This window comes from Bos indicus x Bos taurus, chromosome 18, assembly GCF_003369695.1.
Source record: "Bos indicus x Bos taurus breed Angus x Brahman F1 hybrid chromosome 18, Bos_hybrid_MaternalHap_v2.0, whole genome shotgun sequence".
Lineage (NCBI taxonomy): Eukaryota > Metazoa > Chordata > Mammalia > Artiodactyla > Bovidae > Bos > Bos indicus x Bos taurus.
In genome coordinates, this window is record NC_040093.1 from 29,602,270 (window position 1) to 29,621,313 (window position 19,044).

A 19,044-nucleotide genomic window follows, 5' to 3' on the forward strand; every position below is an offset into this window, starting at 1 on the left:
CTTCAACGGAAATGATGACTAGACTTGAAGCAGTCGATCAAATGTATAGTTCGATATATGATCAATGATCGTAATAGTGTAACTCTAGAAGGCAATGGCAACCCACTCCAGTACTCTTGCCTGGAAAATCCCATGGATGGAGGAGCCTGGTAGGCTGCAGTCCATGGGGTCATGAAGAGTCAGACACAACTGAGCTTCTTCCCTTTCACTTTTTACTTTCATGCTTTAGAGAAGGAAATGGCAACCCACTCCAGTGTTCTTGCCTGGAGAATCCCAGGGACGGGGGAGCCTGGTGGGCTGCCATCTATGGGGTCGCACAGAGTCGGACACAATTGAAGTGACTTAGCAGCAGTAGCAGCAGCAGCAAACTCAAGACCAACTTTTAGAAACTTTCTCAAGTTGATTTTAGTTGAGTTTATCCTAGTTCAGCTCTAATGGATTTTACTTTATGCAATGACAATGATAACACCTGGCTATTTGCATCTCTGTATTCTTCTCAAGAAGTCAGAAATAATCAACCTTATTTTAAAGCAAACAGCTGTGCATTCAAGGGAGTAAATGAAGGATCTAGATTTGTTTGATCAAACAATTAAAAAATGAGTTTCTTTGGAAGGTGAAAAATCAAGTGCATAGTGAAAAGAGAGAGTTGAAAGAATTTTCACCTGTCTTTGACTTGTGTGTATCAATTATCATCTATATGAAAAGATTCCTTCAACAAATTAGGATTCAGAAGTTTGTTTTTTTTTAATCAAGTTTTGCTATGGTACTTTGAAGTCTAGATTGATGGATTCATTTAGGCCTATCAGATCCTCCCTTCTCTCATAAAGGATCTGAGATGATCATCTGCAACAAGAGACACTTACACAGTGAAAGAGCACCATCAGATCTGAACTGACACAGCGAACTTCTGTAGTTGGGGGGATCTGCTGATTTCAAGGGCTCACCTACTCTTCTAGTTCACTGAAACATATCATAAAAGTGATATCAAGAAGAATTAAGTGAGAAAGAAGATCCCATCCTTGGTCAAATCTTTACAACATCCTTTCAAAACTCTATTATTAATGTCTGTGTGTGTGTGCTCAGTCGTGTCTGACTCTTTGTGACCCCATGGACTGTAGCCTGCCAGGCTCCTCTGTCCATGGGATTTTCCAGGCAAGAATACTGAATACCATTTCCTACTCCAAGGGATCTTCTTAAACCAGGGATCGAGCCTGTGTCTCCCAAGTCTCCTACACTGGAAGGTGGATTCTTTACCACTGCGCCACCAGGGAAGGTCTGGAGGGCCTCTATTCCTTCCTTCTTGCCTCTCTCTCTCTCTCTCTCCCCCCCAACTTTTTTTTTTCTAAGACATAGAACTGAGTACAGATAAAATCATTCCTAACTACTCTCTTCTATCTACCAACAGGAAGTAACTAAGAAATACCATATTCTGCTAGTGAAGGTGCTGCTGGGTAAAAGTAATGATATTTTCCAAAGATTGAATGATCACGTACAGCCAGCACTCCTCTGTAATCAGAAGTTTACATACATTCTGAGTAATGTTTTAGATCAATGTTTGTCAAACACAAACATGGGCACTGAAATTGCGCAGTGCAACTTGATTATAATGTGTATCCAGGTGATTCAGAAATATCATTAAAATGAAAACACAGTATTTAAACAATTCTTTTAAAGAATTCACAGATCCCTGAATTATATCCAAATTTAATCTCCATACTCCAGCCCTTCCATGTAGCCAATTCAATGAAAACATTTAATGTGTACTACTACACACAAGGGACTCCGCAGGGCACTAGAGACTTAGTGAAAGTGAAAGTCGATCAATTTTGTCTGACTCTTTGCAACACCATGGAATCTACAGGCCATGGAACTCTCCAGGCCAGAATACTGGAGTGGGTAGCTGTTCTCTTCTCCAGGGGATCTTCCCAATCCAGGGATGGAACCCAGGTCTCCCACATTGCAGGCAAATTCTTTACCAGCTGAGTCACCAGGGAAGAGATTTAAGGGTGAAGGAAATTTTGCATATACACATCCAGTTGTTCCAGTACCATTTGTTGAAAAGACTGATAATGCTTTTTTGAGGAAAGGAATGGTTTAACTGGAGATTGGGTTTGGAGTATCAGATTGTATATGTGTGTTTATAAAGAATAAAAGTATTTGTTCTAGGATGGAGAGTGAGGTTTGCATTGCAATAACTTATATGCAGAGTACATCATGAGAAATGCTGGGCTGGAGGAAGCACAAGATGGAATCAAGTTTGCCGGGAAAATATCAATAACCTCAGATATGCAGATGACACCACCCTTATGGCAGAAAGTGAAGAAGAACTAAAGAGCCTCTTGATGAAAGTCAAAGAGGAGAGTGAAAAAGTTGGCTTAAAGCTCAGCATTCAGAAAATGAAGATCATGGCATCTGGTCCCATCACTTCATGGCAAATAGATGGGGAAACAGTGGAAACAGTGGCTGACTTTATTTTTCTGGGCTCCAAAATCACTGCAGTGATGACTGCAGCCATGAAATTTAAAGACACTTACTCCTTGGAAGGAAAGTTATGATCAACCTAGACAGCATATTAAAAAGCAGAGACATTACTTTGTCAACAAAGGTCTGTCTAGTCAAGGCTATGGTTTTTCCAGTGGTCATGTATGGATGTGAGAGTTGGACTATAAAGAAAGCTGAGCACTGAAGAACTGATGCTTTTGAACTGTGGTGTTGGAGAAGACTCTTGCGAGTCCCTTGGACTGCAAGGAGATCCAACCAGTCCACCCTAAAGGAGATCAGTCCTGGGTGTTCATTGGAAGGACTGATGTTGAAGCTGAAACTCCAATATTTTGGCCACTTGATGCAAAGAGCTGACTCATTTGAAAAGACCCTGATGGTGGGAAAGATTGAGGGCAGGAGGAGAAGGGGATGACAGAGGATGAGATAGTTAGATGGCATCACCAACTCAATGGACATGAGTCTGGGTAAACTCCAGGAGTTGGTGATGGACAGGGAGGCCCGGCGTGCTGCAGTTCATGGGGTCGCCAAGAGTTGGACACGACTGAGTGACTGAACTGAACTGAATTTATCTTCGGATAGATCACTTCTACGAGAGAGGATGACATCATTGGATGGCATCACCAACTCAATGGACATGGGTTTGGATGAACTTCGGGAGTTGGTGATGGACAGGGAGGCCTGGCGTGCTGCAGTTCATGGGGCTGCAAAAAGTCGGACAGGACTGAGTGACTGAACTGAACTGCAATGTCTTCAGTGTACTCTTACTCTGTTAACTGGTTGTAAAGTCACAGTCAGACAAAGGATATGATCATCTTTTAGGGATCAACTCCCCCACCAAATGAACAATGATTCAAATAGTAAGGGGTTTCTCTACATAATAAGGGTAGTAAATAAAATATTAAGATTCATGGAATGATTGAAAACTTTTATATTCTTTAGCAAGAGAAAGTCTTTCTATGATAGTCACAGATGAATCAGGTCATTAACCCAATCACTGCATGGTGAGGCCTTATCAGCTCAGAAGTGCTAATACCTCCTTCACTCTCAATGTAGGATGGGTTTGTGTGTGTGAGTGTGTGTTTTCCAGTCACAACCAACTCTTTGAGATCTCACGGACCATAACCTGCCAGACTCCTCTGTCCATGGGATTTCCCAGGCAAGAATACTGGAGTGGGTTGCCATGCCCTCTTCTAGGGGATCTTCTTGACCCAGGAATCAAATCCAGGTCTCCTGCACTGCAGCCAGAGTCTTTACCATCTGACCCACCAGGGAAAGATACAAAGAACTCTGACAACACAATTAAAAAAGACATAAGTCAGATTGACATGCACATAGCTGATTCACTTTGTTGTACAGCAGAAACTAATACAACATTATACTCAAATAATAAAATAAGAAAAAGCCAAAAAAAAAAAAAAAAAGCCAGTTCAAAAAAAGGCACATGTTGTATGACTTCATTTATAGGAAATATCCACAATAAGAAAATTCTCAAAAAAAGAGAGTAGGTTAGTGACTGCGTGACTGGTAATGGGTATAGGTTTTTCTAGGGGTAGTGACATGTTCCAAAATTGACTGTGGTGGTGATGGTTGTACACCCTTGTGAACATACAAAAAATTTTGATTTGTGCACTGTAAACTGTTGAATTGTAAGGATGAAGTATATCTCAATAAAGCTTTTTTTTTAAGTAAGTTTTTGAATAAGAGGGGTAAAAGCAGGGCTGCAGAATCTAGTTTATGTTGAAGCTGGAAAAATATATAACAGAAAAATCTTTACATATTACAAGAGAAGAGGTGTATGTGTATAAGCAGAATCTGATAATGAAACATAACTCTGCCTTCCAAAAGCTCAGAGATCAAAGGCTTGAGGCAAATCTCACAGACAATTCACAATAGTGGCTCCCTTCAAACATGAAGCGGGAGATCTGGATTCTTTGATGGTATGCCCACTACAGGAAACAGGTCCTGCCCTTGACCGCCAGTCAAGCGGAACCCAGAGCTTTCTCAATGCTTTACAAATGGCATTGCCTCTCCTAGCTCTATGCTTCCTTATTTGTCAGTAAAAAATGGTGCCAATACAGTTTCAGTCTTTACTACCTCCTAGCTGGCAGTTTAACGGGTAACATTTTTAAAAACCTTTTAATTTTCACTGCATCAGTTAAAAAAAAATTAGTATAATATAAAAGTCTCTTAAAAGAGGCAAGGAAAATATTGAAGAGATAGACTCAGAGGTTCTTACATATTGTTATAGCCATTTGGACCAATACTCCATCTCTGGGTATGCCAAACCACACTTGACAAACACTAACCCAGGGACAGTTAAGACCTCCTGCCAGTGTTTTAAAGCTTTTGTGCTCCAGCCTTTTTATTGTCTGTCCCAATTGCTTCTTTTTATTTTATTTCCTCTTAGGGACCAGACTCAAGTGGAGATGAAGAACTGGGGTCTTTGTGTGCATATCTCTGAATCTTATCTTTCCAGGTTCCAGGATCTCAATTATATTGTTTGAATCCCCTTTGTAATCTAACCAGTTCAGGTAGTCTCTTCCTTTTCCAAGACAGTACTTTTAGATTTGATATTAGATATTCTGGGAAGAAAATAAGAATAAAGGCATAAAGAGGTCAAATGTCACAACACACACTTGACTTCACTAAATCTACTACTGGAAAAAGGGATCCAGAAAAACTACCTTTTCTCCCATTTATTTGGGAACTAAAGTGACTAGATCTTTGGGGAAAGTACATGGTGGAGAGCCACATGCGCTCACAGAAATATTTCTGCTGATCCAGTCATTGAGGAAATAGGAGACAAAATACAGATCTGACTCTCTTCATGGACACTTTTATGTCCTTCATAACATCTATTAATTTTTCCTGCATTTCAGGGCCTAGAATTCTATTTCACTACTGAAAGAAATATAGTAGAATTATTACTGGTTTCTTTTAACATTTCATGATTACAAATTATTGCCACATGTGGACCAGAGTCAACAGAGACAATAATTTCAATCAAGGTCAGAAGGAAATTAGATTGACACAGCAGATCCTAAAGCCGTTTAGAGAATTAAATAATTTAAATGCAATTAATTTTTTATGAAATTCATCATTTAAAAAATTCATAGGTAAATTTTGATCTATTAACAACAATTACTTTTCAGCCATGAAGTTTCCCTACAGCTCTAGGGAAATCACTTCTTTTCTGATTTTAGTTTCCCTTCTCCACACAGCCCTTTACAAACACAGAAGAGATTTTAGTTATGATAAAATGTGCAGCTACAGTACAGTGGGAAAAAAAATGGTGTGTGCATTTGTAAGCCTCTTTATCTGCAAAACACCTGTGTGCCTATAAGTGCATAAGAATTTGACGTTGGTAGAAAAAAAAATGTTCTTAACTCTGTACTAAAGAAAGAAAGAATTTTAACAGGCTGATCCCAGGTCACACAGCTACAGAAAGACAGATACATTCTCTAGTCTCCTGGGCAGAGGGCTCTTTCTTTCTACAGCCATCAGGACATTTACTTGGCTCATTAACAACAGCAGGAACTTCCGCTCTAAAACAAAGGATATCACTGTGGCCCGCTGATTCCCTGACACCTCTGACATTTCACGGTCATCACCAATTTTCATTCTTGTTTAACCTCATAAGGCATGAGTGGAAGAGAAGCCAGGGATTTATGTCTTATAAAAGGGCAAAAGCAACTGGGCATAATGGGAATAATTTCCTAATTCTAGCCTGAAGAGGAGAACAAAAAAAATTCCCCTCTTCTTTACTATCTTCAAAGTGGTAACACTTCCGGTTTCCTAAGAGTAGGAGATGACTGGTAAATGGCCTTGTGAAAGCTGTTAAGCCCTATGCTTGATGCACATATTAGGGCATTAGAGGGCTGGAGCCAAAGCCATCTTCTGGTCTTGATGGGGCTTGCCAGGGAGGCAGGAGTCACCGGGCAAGAATGCTGGGTAGTTCCTGGACAGATTCTTCCTTACTGGTGTCTACATGTCAGGACCCCTTTTCTCCCTCAGGCTAATTGTTGATCTGCTGTTTTTTGTTTTTTCCATTCATACTGTTATCCTTTTTAAGGTAATGTAACCAAAAGGTGACCCTGAGCTAGGAATAGATCAGCAAAGATATGAGGGGCTAGTTTCATTGTACTTCATCACACAGACTACATAGGACTGGATGATCTGGATATAAGTTGTAGGGAGACAGACTTTGACAGGCTTAGATGTAACCAAGGGAAGATTTCTGTGGGACAAGTATTAAAACAAACAAACAAACTTGTTAGTAGGACTATTGTTGGTGCAACTGACTTACCAAGTGTGCTTTAAAGAGATACAGAGACCGTCTTGTCTCCAAATATCTCTATTTGCAAACTGTATTGCGTCAGAGTCTGTTTAATCATTAGAACTATGTTTCTTTAGCCTAAAACACCTCCTTATTCAAAATGCAAACCATTCCAAGAAGGCAGCACCATAGGAGGCTATCATTCACACCTTAGTAAATATTAATATACCTGCCACCTCCTTTCAACAAACTGGGAAAAACAAGAATGATTTGACATGATTTCTAAAATTTAATGACTTTCTGGTGATGGTCAAGAAGAAAGTTTTAAGTGAGAGGGGAGAAGAAAAAGGTGAACGATGGGCACTAAAAGGAGAGGAAAAGACTGTACTTTACACTCTGACTCTTCCCATGTCTTCAAATAAGAGCAACATGCAAGTAAGAACCATAGATAAATATCTCTTGGACAATGTAAAACAATGCACAGGAAATGCTTTGTACCACTGGATTTTTGGCAACCGAATGAACTAAGGTAATAAAGAAAGAAAGACAGCTCGAAACAGAGGATGCCAAGATTTCTGTAGTTGTGTATTAACTAGGTTACTCATTTCATCTCAACAGGTCATTGAATTCCAAGATTGGTTTAACCAGTGTATTAGCTTTCAGTTTACACAGTTACCCTACAAGGAAAATCTACAACAAATGACTCTACCCCAGGTTACTGACAAGACAGAGATTAATTCTTCTGAAACCTGTGCTGAGACAGTAACAAACTTCAGAAACATGGTGGAATTTTCTTAAAGGGCGGAATTAATAAAGTAAAGCCAGAAATGTGATCACAAGGGAAGAAAAGTCCCAGGTTTATGGTAAGTTATTTTAAAAGATGAAAGAAGAAAAAAAAAAGTAGATATTTTAAGTGAAGTAAACTCTCTTTATGATTTTGTAATGATGAAAGTATTAAAATCATTCCAGTGACTTAATTAATTTAATTTGCTACCTAAATGTTTGAACTCGTTAAAGCATGCCCAAGAGTTAGTGAACCTCATAATATTGACAAACAGAAATCAGGAAGCCTGTGGCCTAAGAATAAAACTTCATGCATAAATTCTTAACAGAAAATCCCTTAAGTGCTATGAAATCAGTCTTTACCACATCAGGTCCAGCAAAAAGAAAACTAAGTTACAACTTCTTTCTAAAGGGAATATTCCAATCAGATTGCTAGCTTACTCTCTTGCAAGACTGTAAGTAAAAGTGAATGCAAGAATCTATTCTGAATCCAAGAATCTATTTTAAAACTTGTAAATAAAAGATGAGATGTTTCACTGTCCTTCGTTTCATAGTCATAAGAAAGAAACCAAATTAATGCGTTAATTTACTCTAAAGTGGAACTGGAGCTTCCCTGGTGGCTCAGTGGGAAAGAATCTGCCTGCTAAGCAGGAGAAGGGTTCAATCCCTAGGTTGGAAAGATCCCCTGGAGAAGGAAATGGCAACCCACTCCAGTATTCTTGCCTGGGAAATACCATGGACAGAGGAGCCTGGTGGGCTACATACAGTCCATGGGGTCACCAACAGCTGGACATGACTTAGTGACTAAACAACAACAACAACAAAATTGGAATTAGGGGTGTGAGATGAGAAAACAAAAGTATGAAGACAGGAAAAATAAAAATAACAGCAGAATAAAAAACTGAAACATTCAAGTATACAGTGTCCTTCAATATCTGTGGGAATACTGAAGTTTGTTCCAGGACTCCCTGAAAATATAAAAATCCATGGATGCTCAAGTTTCTTAGCTGGCCCTTCATATCTGCAGGTTTACAGAAGCAGGGCCAGCTGTAACTGCGTCATCTTTAAAGCAAGGACTCTTTGTCAGTGACATCTTCTATCTCCTGAGCTAATAACTGCAGCTAGTGATTTTAGAAAAGAAATGTAATATCTACCCAAATCTATTTAAAGAGCTCTAATTATAAAGGGTAAGGTTTCTGCTGTTTAAGACACAAAACTTGATGTAGCAGGAAGAAAAACTTAAGAATGACTTTGAAAGATGTTATCCTTCCAAAGAAACTTCACTGATGAGCAAGCAATAAAGGGTTGCCAAAGAAATATATACATATGTATTTACTTGAATAATGGTTACCTTAGAAAAGTGTCAGCAGACTTTTTCTATAAAGAGCCAGACAGTAAATAAATACTTTTGGCTTCAAGGACCAATTTATCTTTGTCATTGTAACTATTGAATTTTGCCAATGGAGTGCAAAAACAGCCATAGACAATACATAAATAAGTATGACTATTTTAATAAAACTTTCTATGGACATTAAAATTTGCATTTCACATGTCACAAAACATTATTATTCTTTTACCTCCCCCTCTCCCAAACCATTTAAAAAATGTGAAAACCATTAGCAGCTCATGGGCTATATAAAAGAGGCAGCAGGTAAGATTTGGCTCAAGGGCAGGGGTTTGTCAACCCCTACAATTCCCTAACATAAAAGTTCCATGGAATGTAAACTGATGTAGCCACTATGAAGAACAGTATAGAGGTTCCTTAAAAAACTAAAAATAGAGCTACCATGTGATCCTGAAATAATTTGAAAAGATGCATGTACTTCTATGTTCACAGTAGCACTATTTACAACAGCCAAGAAACGGAAGCAACCTAAATGACTATCAACAGAGAAATGGATAAAGAAGATATGGCATGTTATGTGTGATATACACACACACATATGTTATGTTAATACATATACACACATACAATAGAATACTACTCAGTCATAAAAAGAATGAAATAATACCATTAGCAGCAACAAGAATGGACCTAAAGAGTATCATGGGCTTCCCAGGTGGCTCAGTGGTAAAGAATCCGCCTGTCAATGCAGGAAACGTGGGTGTGATCCCTTGAGAAGGAAATGGCAACCTGTTCCAGTATTCTTGACTGAGAAATCCCATGGACAGAGGAGCCTGGCGCACTACAGTCCATGGAGTTGCAAAAGAATCTGACTTCATGACTGAACGACAGATATTATCATAATAAATAAAATCAGAAAGCAAAAGACAAATATTGTATGATATCACTTATATGTGGAATCTAAAAAAATGATACAAATGAACTTACAAAACAGAAAGAGACTCACAGACATAGAAAACAGACTTGTAGTTGTCAATGTGACAGTAAGAGGAATGGGAAAGATAAATTACGAGTTTAGGATTAACATACACACACTACTAAAAAGCAGAAAGGGAAAGATATACCCAACTGAATGCAGATCTCCAAAGAATAGAGAGGAGAGATAAGAAGGCCTTCTTAAGTGAACAAAGAAAAGAAATACAGGAAAACAATAGAATGGGAACGACTAGAGATCTCTTCAAGAAAATTAGAGATATCAAGGGAACAATTCATGCAAAGATGTACACAATAAAAGGACAGAAATGGTAAGGACCTAACAGAAGCAGAAGAGATTAAGAAAAAATGGCAAGAATACACAGAAGAACTGGACAAAAAAGGTCTTAATGACCCAGATAACCGATGGTGTGATCAGTCACCTAGAGCCAGACATCCTGGAATGTAAAGTCAAGTGGGCCTTAGAAAGCATTACTATGAACAAAGATAGTGGAGGTGATGGAATTCCAGCTGAGCTATTTCAAATACTAAAAGATGATGCTGTGAAAGTGCTACACTCAATATGCCAGCAAATTTGGAAAACTCAGCAGTGGCCACAGGACTGGAAAAGGTTGGTTTTCATTCCAATTCTGAAGAAGAGCAATGCCTAAGAATGTTCAAGCTACTGTACAATTGTGCTCATTCCACATGCTTATAAGGTTATGCTCAAAATCCTTCAAGCCAGCCTTCAGTAGTACTGGAACCAAGACTTTCAGATGTGCAAAATGGATTTAGAAAAGGCAGAGGAGCCAGAGATCAAATTGCCAACATCTGCTGGATCACAGAAAAAGCAAGAGAATTCCAGAAAAAAATCTACTTCTGCTTCATTGACTAGACTAAAGCCACTGTGTGGATCACAATGAATTGTGGGAAATTCTTAAAGAGATGGGAATACCAGACCACCCTACCTGCCTCCTGAGAAACCTGTATGCAGGCCAAGAAGCAAGAGAACTGGACATGGATCAACGGATTTTGGTTCAAAACTGGGAAAGGAGTTTATCAATGCTATATACTGTCACCCAGCTTATTTAATTTATATGCAGAGTGTATCATGCGAAACTCCAGGCTAGATGAAGCACAAGCTGGAATCAAGATTGCTGGGAAAAATATCAATAACCTCATATATGCAGATAACACCATCTTAATGGCAGAAAGTGAAGAGGAACTAAAGAGCCTCTCGATGAAAGTGAAAGAGGAGAGTGAAAAAGCTGGCTTAAAACTCAACATTCAAAAAGCGAAGATCGTGGCATCCGGTCCCATCACTTCATGGTAAATAGATGGGGAAACAATGGAAACAGTGACAGACTTTATTTAAGCTCCAAAATCACTGAGATGGTGATTGCAGTCATCAAATTAAAAGATGCTTGTTCCCTGGAAGAAAGGCTACGACAAACAGTGTATTTAAAAAGCAGAGACATCACTTTGCCAACAAAGGTCCATATAGTCAAAGCTATGGTTTTTCCAGTAGACATGTACAGATGTGAGAGTTGAACCATAAAGAAGGCTGCTCAGTTCAGTTTAGTCACTCAATCGTGTCCAACTCTTTGTGAAATAACTCCAAAGAGTCACTGGAGAAATAACCTCAGAAAGAATGAAGCAATGGAGCCAAAGCAAAAACAACACCCAGTTGTGGATGGGACTGGTGACAGAAGAAAGGTTCGATGCTGTAAAGAGCAATATTGCATAGGAACCTGGAATGTTAAGTCCATGAATCAAGGCAAATTCAAAGTGGTCAAACAGGAGATGGCAAGAGTGAATATCAACATTCTAGGAATCAGCAAACTAAGATGGACTGGAATAGGTGAAATTTAACTCAGATGACCATTATATCTACTACTGTGGGCAGGAATCCCTTAGAAGAAATGGAGTAGCCATCATAGTCAACAAAACAGTCCGAAATGCAATACTTGGATGCAATCTCAAAAACGACAGAATGATCTCTGTTCGTTTGCAAGGCAAACCATTCAATGTCACGGTAATCCAAGTCTATGCCCCAACCAGTAACGCTGAAGAAGCTGAATGGTTCTATGAAGAGCTACAAGACCTTCTAGAACTAATACCCAAAAAAGATGTCCTTTTCATTATAGGGGACTGGAATGCAAAAGTAGGAAGTCAAGAAACACCTGGAGTAACAGGCAAATTTGGCCTTGGAGTACAGAATGAAGCAAGGCAAAGGGTTCATAGAATTCTGCCAAGAGAACGCACTGATCATAGCAAACACCCTCTTCCAACAACACAAGAGAAGACTCTACACATGGACAATACCAGATGGTCAACACCAAAATCAGGCTAATTATATTATCTGTAGCCAAAGATGGAGAAGCTCTATACAGTCAGCAAAAACAAGACCGGGAGCTGACTGTAGCTCAGATCATGAACTGCTTATTGCCAAATTCAGACTTAAAGTGGGGAAAACCACTAGACCATTCAGGTATGACCTAAATCAAATCCCTTATGACTATACAGTGGAAGTGAGAAATAGATTTAAAGGACTAGATCTGATAGACAGGGTGCCTGATGAACTATGGATGGAGGTTCCTGAAACCATACAGGAGACAGGAATCAAGACCATCCCCAAGAAAAAGAAATGCAAAAAAACAAAATGACTGTCTGAGGAGGCCTTACAAACAGCTGTGAAAAGAAGGGAAGCAAAAAGAAAAGGAGAAAAGGAAAGATATACCCATTTGAATGCAGAGTTCCAAAAGAATAGCAAGAAGAGATAAGAAAGCCTTCCTCAGCGATCAATGCAAAGAAATAGAGGAAAACGACAGAATGGGAAAGACTAGAGATCTCTGCAAGAAAATTAGAGGTACCCAGGGAACATTTCATGCAAAGATGGGCTCAATAAAGGACAGAAATGGTATGGACCTAACAGAAGCAGAAGATATTAAGAAGAGGTGGCAAGAATACACAGATCAGATCAGATCAGATCAGTCACTCAGTCGTGTTCGACTCTTTGCGACCCCATGAATCACAGCACGCCAGGCCTCCCTGCACATCACCACCTCCCGGAGTTTATTGAGACTCACGTCCCTCGAGTCTGTGATGCCATCCAGCCATCTCATCCTTTGTCGTCCCCTTCTCCTCCTGCCCCCAATCCCTCTCAGCATCAGGGTCTTTTCCAATGAGTCAACTCTTCGCATGAGGTGGCCAAAGTACTGGAGTTTCAGCTTTAGCATCATTCCTTCCAAAGAAATCCCAGGGCTGATCTCCTTCAGAATGGACTGGTTGGATCTCCTTGCAGTCCAAGGGACTCTCAAAAGTCTTCTCCAACACCACAGTTCAAAAGCATCAATTTTTTGGCGCTCAGCCTTCTTCACAGTCCAACTTTCACATCCATACATGACCGCAGGAAAAACCATAGCCTTGACTAGATGAACCTTTGTTGGTAAAGTAATGTCTCTGCTTTTGAATATGCTATCTAGGTTGGTCATAACTTTCCTTCCAAGGAGTAAGCGTCTTTTAATTTCATGGCTGCAGTCACCATCTGTAGTGATTTTGGAGCCCAGAAAAATAAAGTCTGACACTGTTTCCACTGTTTCCCCATCTATTTCCCATTAAGTGGTGGGACCGGATGCCATGATCTTCGTTTTCTGAATACACAGAAGAACTGTACAAAAAAGATCTTCATGACCCAGATAATCACGATGGTGTGATCATTCACACTCACCTAGAGCCAGACATCCTGGAATGTGAAGTCAAGTGGGCCTTAGGAAGCATCACTATGAACAAAGCTAGTGGAGGTGATGGAATTCCAGTTGAGCTATTTCAAATCCTGAAAGATGATGCTGTGAAAGTGCTGCACTCAATATGCCAGCAAATTTGGAAAACTCAGCAGTGGCCACAGGACTGGAAAAGGTCAGTTTTCATTCCAGTCCCAAAGAAAGGCAATGCCAAAGAATGCTCAAACTACTGCACAACTGCACGCATCTCACACACTAGTAAAGTAATGCTCAAAATTCTCCAAGCCAAGCTTCAGCAATACGTGAACCATGAACTTCCAGATGTTCAAGCTGGTTTTTAAAAAGGCAGAGGAACCAGAGATCAAATTGCCAACATCTGCTGGATCGTCGAAAAAGCAAGAGAGCTCCAGAAAAACATCTATTTCTGCTTTATTGACTATGTCAAAGCCTTTGACTGTGTGGATCACAATAAACTGTGGAAAATCCTGAAACAGATAGGAATACCAGACCAACTAACCTGCCTCCTGAGAAACCTGTATGCAGGTCAGGAAGCAACAGTTAGAACTGGACATGGAACAACAGACTTGTTCCAAATAGGGAAAGGAGTACATCAAGGCTGTATATTGTCACCCTGCTTTTTTAACTTATATGCAGAGTACATCATGAGAAAAGCTGGGCTGGAGGAAGCACAAGATGGAATCAAGATTGCCAGGAGAAATATCAATAACCTCAGATACGCAAATGACACCACCCTTATGGCAGAAAGTGAAGAACTAAAGAGCATCTTGATGAAAGTGAGAGAGGAGAGTGAAAAAGTTGGCTTAAAGCTCAACATTCAGAAAACGAAGATCATGGCATCTGGTCCCATCACTTCATGGCATATAGATGGGGAAACAGTGAAAACAGTGTCAGACTTCATTTTTCTGGGCTCCAAAATCACTGCAAATGGTGACTGTAGCCATGAGATTAAAAGATGCTTGCTCCTTGGAAGGAAAGTTATGATCAACCTAGACAGCATATTAAAAAGCAGAGACATTACTTTGTCAACAAAGGTCCATCTATTCAAGGCTCTGGTTTTTCCAGTGGTCATGTACGGCTATGAGAATTAGATTATAAAGAAAGCTGAGTGCTGAAGAATTGATGCTTTTAAACTGTGGTGTTGGAGAAGACTCTTGCGAGTCCCTTGGACTGCAAGGAGATCCAACCAGTCCATCCTAAAGGAGATCAGTCCTGGGTGTTCATTGTAAGGACTGATGTTGAAGATGAAACTCCAGTACTTTGGCCACCTGATGCGAAGAGCTGACTCATTTGAAATAAGACCGTGATGGTGGGAAAGATTGAGGGCAGAAGGAGAAGGGGATGACAGAGGATGAGATGGTTAGATGGCATCATCGACACAATGGACATGGGTTTGGTTGGACTCCAGGAGTTGGTGACGGACAGGGAGGCCTGGCGTGCTGCGGTTTATGGAGTCGCAAAGAAAAAAATTAAAAAAATAAAGAAGGCTGAGCACCAAAGAATATGATGCTTTCAGACTGTGGTGCTAGAGAAGACTTTTGAGAATCCCTTGGACAGCAAGGAGAACAAACCAGTCAATCCTAAAGGAAATCAGCCCTGAATGTTCATTGGAACAACTGATTCTGAAGCTGAAGCTCCAATACTTTGGCCATCTGATGCAAAAAGCTGACTCACTGGAAAAGACTCTGATGTTGGGAAAGGTCAAAGGCAAGAGAAGGGGACAACCACAGATGAGATGGTTAGATGGCATTACGGACTCAATAGACATGAGTTTAAGCACACTCCTGGAGATGGTGAAGGACAGGTAAGCCTGGCATGCTGCATGCAGTCCATGGGGTCGCAAAGTGTCAGACACGACTTAGCAACTGAACAACTATTACTACTATATATAAAACAGGTGAACAACAAGGACCTACTGCATAACACAGGAAAGTACATTCAATATCTTAATCTATGATGGAAAAGAATTTGAAAAAGAACGTATATATATATATTTTAAAATATATATTTATAGATATAAAACTGAATCACTTTTCTGTATACTTGAAAAGGACATAACATTGTAAGTTAATTATAATTCAATTTTTAAAAGTCCCCGTAAGTTTTTTATCACAGAAATTCTGTGTTGCTACTGCAGTCACCAAGGTATATTTTACCTCTAGGAATTCATGCCAATATCAGACAGCTGATTTTCTAATTTCACACTAAAATTTGGCTTTTACAATCTTCACATTAATTCAAACAAAAATTTGGGTTAAAGCAAACAACTGTTTATTACAGTTGTAATTAAGGGCATGATCTTTGCAATCAGTAAAATCAGGCTTTGAGTCCCGGATTGAGCACCAACCTGCTATCCTGGGGAAGCACTAAGTACTCCGAACATGCTGCTTTCTCTATAAAATGGTAATGATAATAAAAGGAATCACCTTTGTAGAGTCATTTCAAGGATTGTGTGAGAACATGTACATAAAGTGATTAATGGAGAGCCTGGAATAAAATAAGTATTCAACTATGATTTGCATTCTTTTTTTTTTTTTTTTTTTTGAGTTTTTACATGTGTCCATTTATTGATTGCTGGGAATAGAGCTTATTGAGAATACACTGACATGCATTTGAGGGGAGAAATTAACCAAACCTGAAAGGAAGCCATTCAGTAAGCCTGAGAGTTAATAAGGTAGGAGAAATTAGATCTAAAGACACAGTATGTGGGGTGACACCAACCACCACGGAGGGCTGTCCTTAAGATGCCAGCTGCAAACGCTTTGGGAACTTCTCTGTTCTGAATTACTGTGGAACTACCAGGAGAGAGAGATCACCCTGCCTCTTTAAACTAATGCGATAAAGAAAGCTGTTCACTGATGTGCCAAAAAACTTGCTGTCACTTCCAACTGTTTAAGGTAATTCCATTTTTACAAATTCCTCCACACCAATTTGTATGCTTTAGAGTTATAAGCAGCTATGAGATTTAGGAAAGATTCACAACGGATGCAAAAGATTGTAATCATATCATTCCTGTATCTACTGATTTAGGCTCTGTTCTAATACTAGCAGATTTTTACAGCATATTATCAATTTTTCCCCAAGGTGTTGAACTCATTGATACGATAAAGTGGTAGAAATTAAAAGAATTCCATTTATACTTAAAAGGACAGAGAGATTAAATTACTGGAATGTCTCAGATCATAATTTAAAATTATTTAATGATATATGTGGTATATACAACATAAAGATTGTAACCTAAAGGTGGATAAAGTGCTGAGACATACTCCTAACTGCAAAGCTACATGCCACAGTTTCTCCCAAACTTTGTAATGGGTATTTTTTCTTTAAAATTATAACATCAATGTTACTTGGTATTCAAAATGTTTTGAACTGCTTTTGTGGTAGCAGGAATAAAAAAGAGAAAACAGAAACGGACATACCCCAGTGGAATTAAAAAAAAAAAAGCGGGGGGAAGATTTTGGCTTTTTTTTTTTAAGAGGCAGTCTGTTCCTTCCATGAACCATGTTCTCTCCTTAAAGCTCTGGGGGTTGGGGGGACTGATCATGGCTTGCACCGCTGGACAAACCGAGGGTACAAACACACATCTCAGATATGGTATCTGTCCAGAATCCAGGTTAAGAATCGTTCCAAGCCCAGGCCATAGCCGCCATGTGGACACGTGCCATATTTTCTCTGATCCGTGTACCAGTAATAGGGAGTGGGGTCAATTCCTTCTCTTTTGTAACTTGCCAAGATCTCTTCATTATCCCAGATACGCATGGAACCACCCACGATCTCACCAACATTGGGCATCAACACGTCGACAGATTCGGTGAGCCGGGGGTCCTCGGGACAGCGCTGCATGTAGAAGGACTTGATCTCCACGGGAATGCGACACAGCAAGATGGACTCGTTGATGGTGTCCATCATCAGTCTCTCTGGAGCTTCCGGGATGTCCTCTCCAAATTCATAGAAAGTTCCGTCTTCTTTCTTTATGTTGTGTTCTTTCAGCCACACAATCGCATCTGAATAGTTCATCTGTTTGAAAGGCTGTTTAGGGGGCTTAAAATTCAGGTTGAGGTCGCGCACTATGTTTCCTGCGGGTGATTTCAGGACTCTATCGACCACGTCACACACCAAGTCCTCCAGGCGGTTCAGGAGCTCCTCGAAGGTCAGGAAAGGACACTCGGCTTCCACGTGAGTGTATTCAGCCAGGTGCCTTCGTGTTCTGGACTGTTCTGCCCTGTATGACTGTGCAATGCAAAAGACGTCCCCCAGAGCTGGAATGCAGGTCTCCAGGTAGAGCTGAGAGGACTGCGTCAGATACGCCTCTTCCCCAAAATAGTCGAGCTTGAAGAGCGTGGCGCCGCCTTCCACCTGTGTTTGCACCAACGTTGGAGGAGTGATTTCATGGTACCCCCTGTCGAAGAAGTGGTCTCTGAAGCACCTGGTGATCACGGAGCGCGCCTTCAGGATTTTGGACATGTTCTCCCCCCAGATCATCATGTGTCTGTTGTTGAGCTGGACGTCCACATCGGACTCCTCGTTGATCAAGTTGTCAGCACCTCCGGCAGGGGCCAACCCGATCAGCTCCCAGAAGTCGCAGATCAGCTCGTGGCCCCCCGGAGCCTGCTTGCCCTTTGGGGTAAGATTCAGCATTCCATACACTGCGACACTGCTCTCAGTGGACAAGACAACGCCATTGTAACACTGACACAAATCATCTGACAGGACACACTGGAGAAAACCCGTACCGTGCCGCAACACCAGAAACATTAAATTCTTTCCTTGCCTACACAGCCTGTGGACCCAGCCAAACACCTTTATCCTTTGGCCTCTATATCCTTTTAGTTCCCGAATCTTCATACATTTCGGCTCTGGAAGACTTGGGTCATTTTTAATGGTAATCTTCTTTGCTTCTTCCAGGTTCTTCTCTCTTCGCAAATTGTCTTCTGCCTCTTTCTTCTCCCGGGACTCACTCTTCATCTGCTCCCTGTGCCACAGCTTCCTAATGTTCTTCATCTGGGACTTAGAAATAACATCCCACCTCTCATTTTCTTTTTGTGAATCTACGTAAATGGTAGGAAAGGGTTCTTTTCCAACTGTCATCAAAGCCTTAAGGCCTGTTTTAAAAGGTTTCTCCTTGGTTCCATCACCGGTAACATCATTTCCCTTTCGGTCGGAGACATACAGTTCTGCGAGCGCCATCCCTGCGGCCGCCCTGACCACCTCCAAGGACATCGCCCCCAACACGCAGCCACCTAGCCTCCCCACGGACTGCGCCGGCAGCGTCCTCAACTCTGATTTGCATTCTTGAATAGGACAGGATGATCATACATTTTACTTGTCTGAAGGGCTGTTTATTCCGGGTTGGCTTTGGCCATGGGAGAATGGAGGAATACATTATACTAACTGAAAAATAA

General features: G+C 40.5%; 1 protein-coding gene and 1 pseudogene across 3 annotated transcripts in view; both read right to left on the reverse strand.

Moving 5' to 3' along the window:
- Positions 1 to 19,044, reverse strand: part of TANGO6 (transport and golgi organization 6 homolog) — a 184,815-nt gene that overhangs the window by 48,880 nt on the left and 116,891 nt on the right. The gene's annotated exons all lie outside the window — the stretch shown is intronic.
- LOC113876676 lies at positions 17,105 to 18,927 on the reverse strand (annotated as a pseudogene). Its single transcript, XR_003506562.1, has one exon. The product of XR_003506562.1 is annotated as an asparagine--tRNA ligase, cytoplasmic pseudogene (transcript).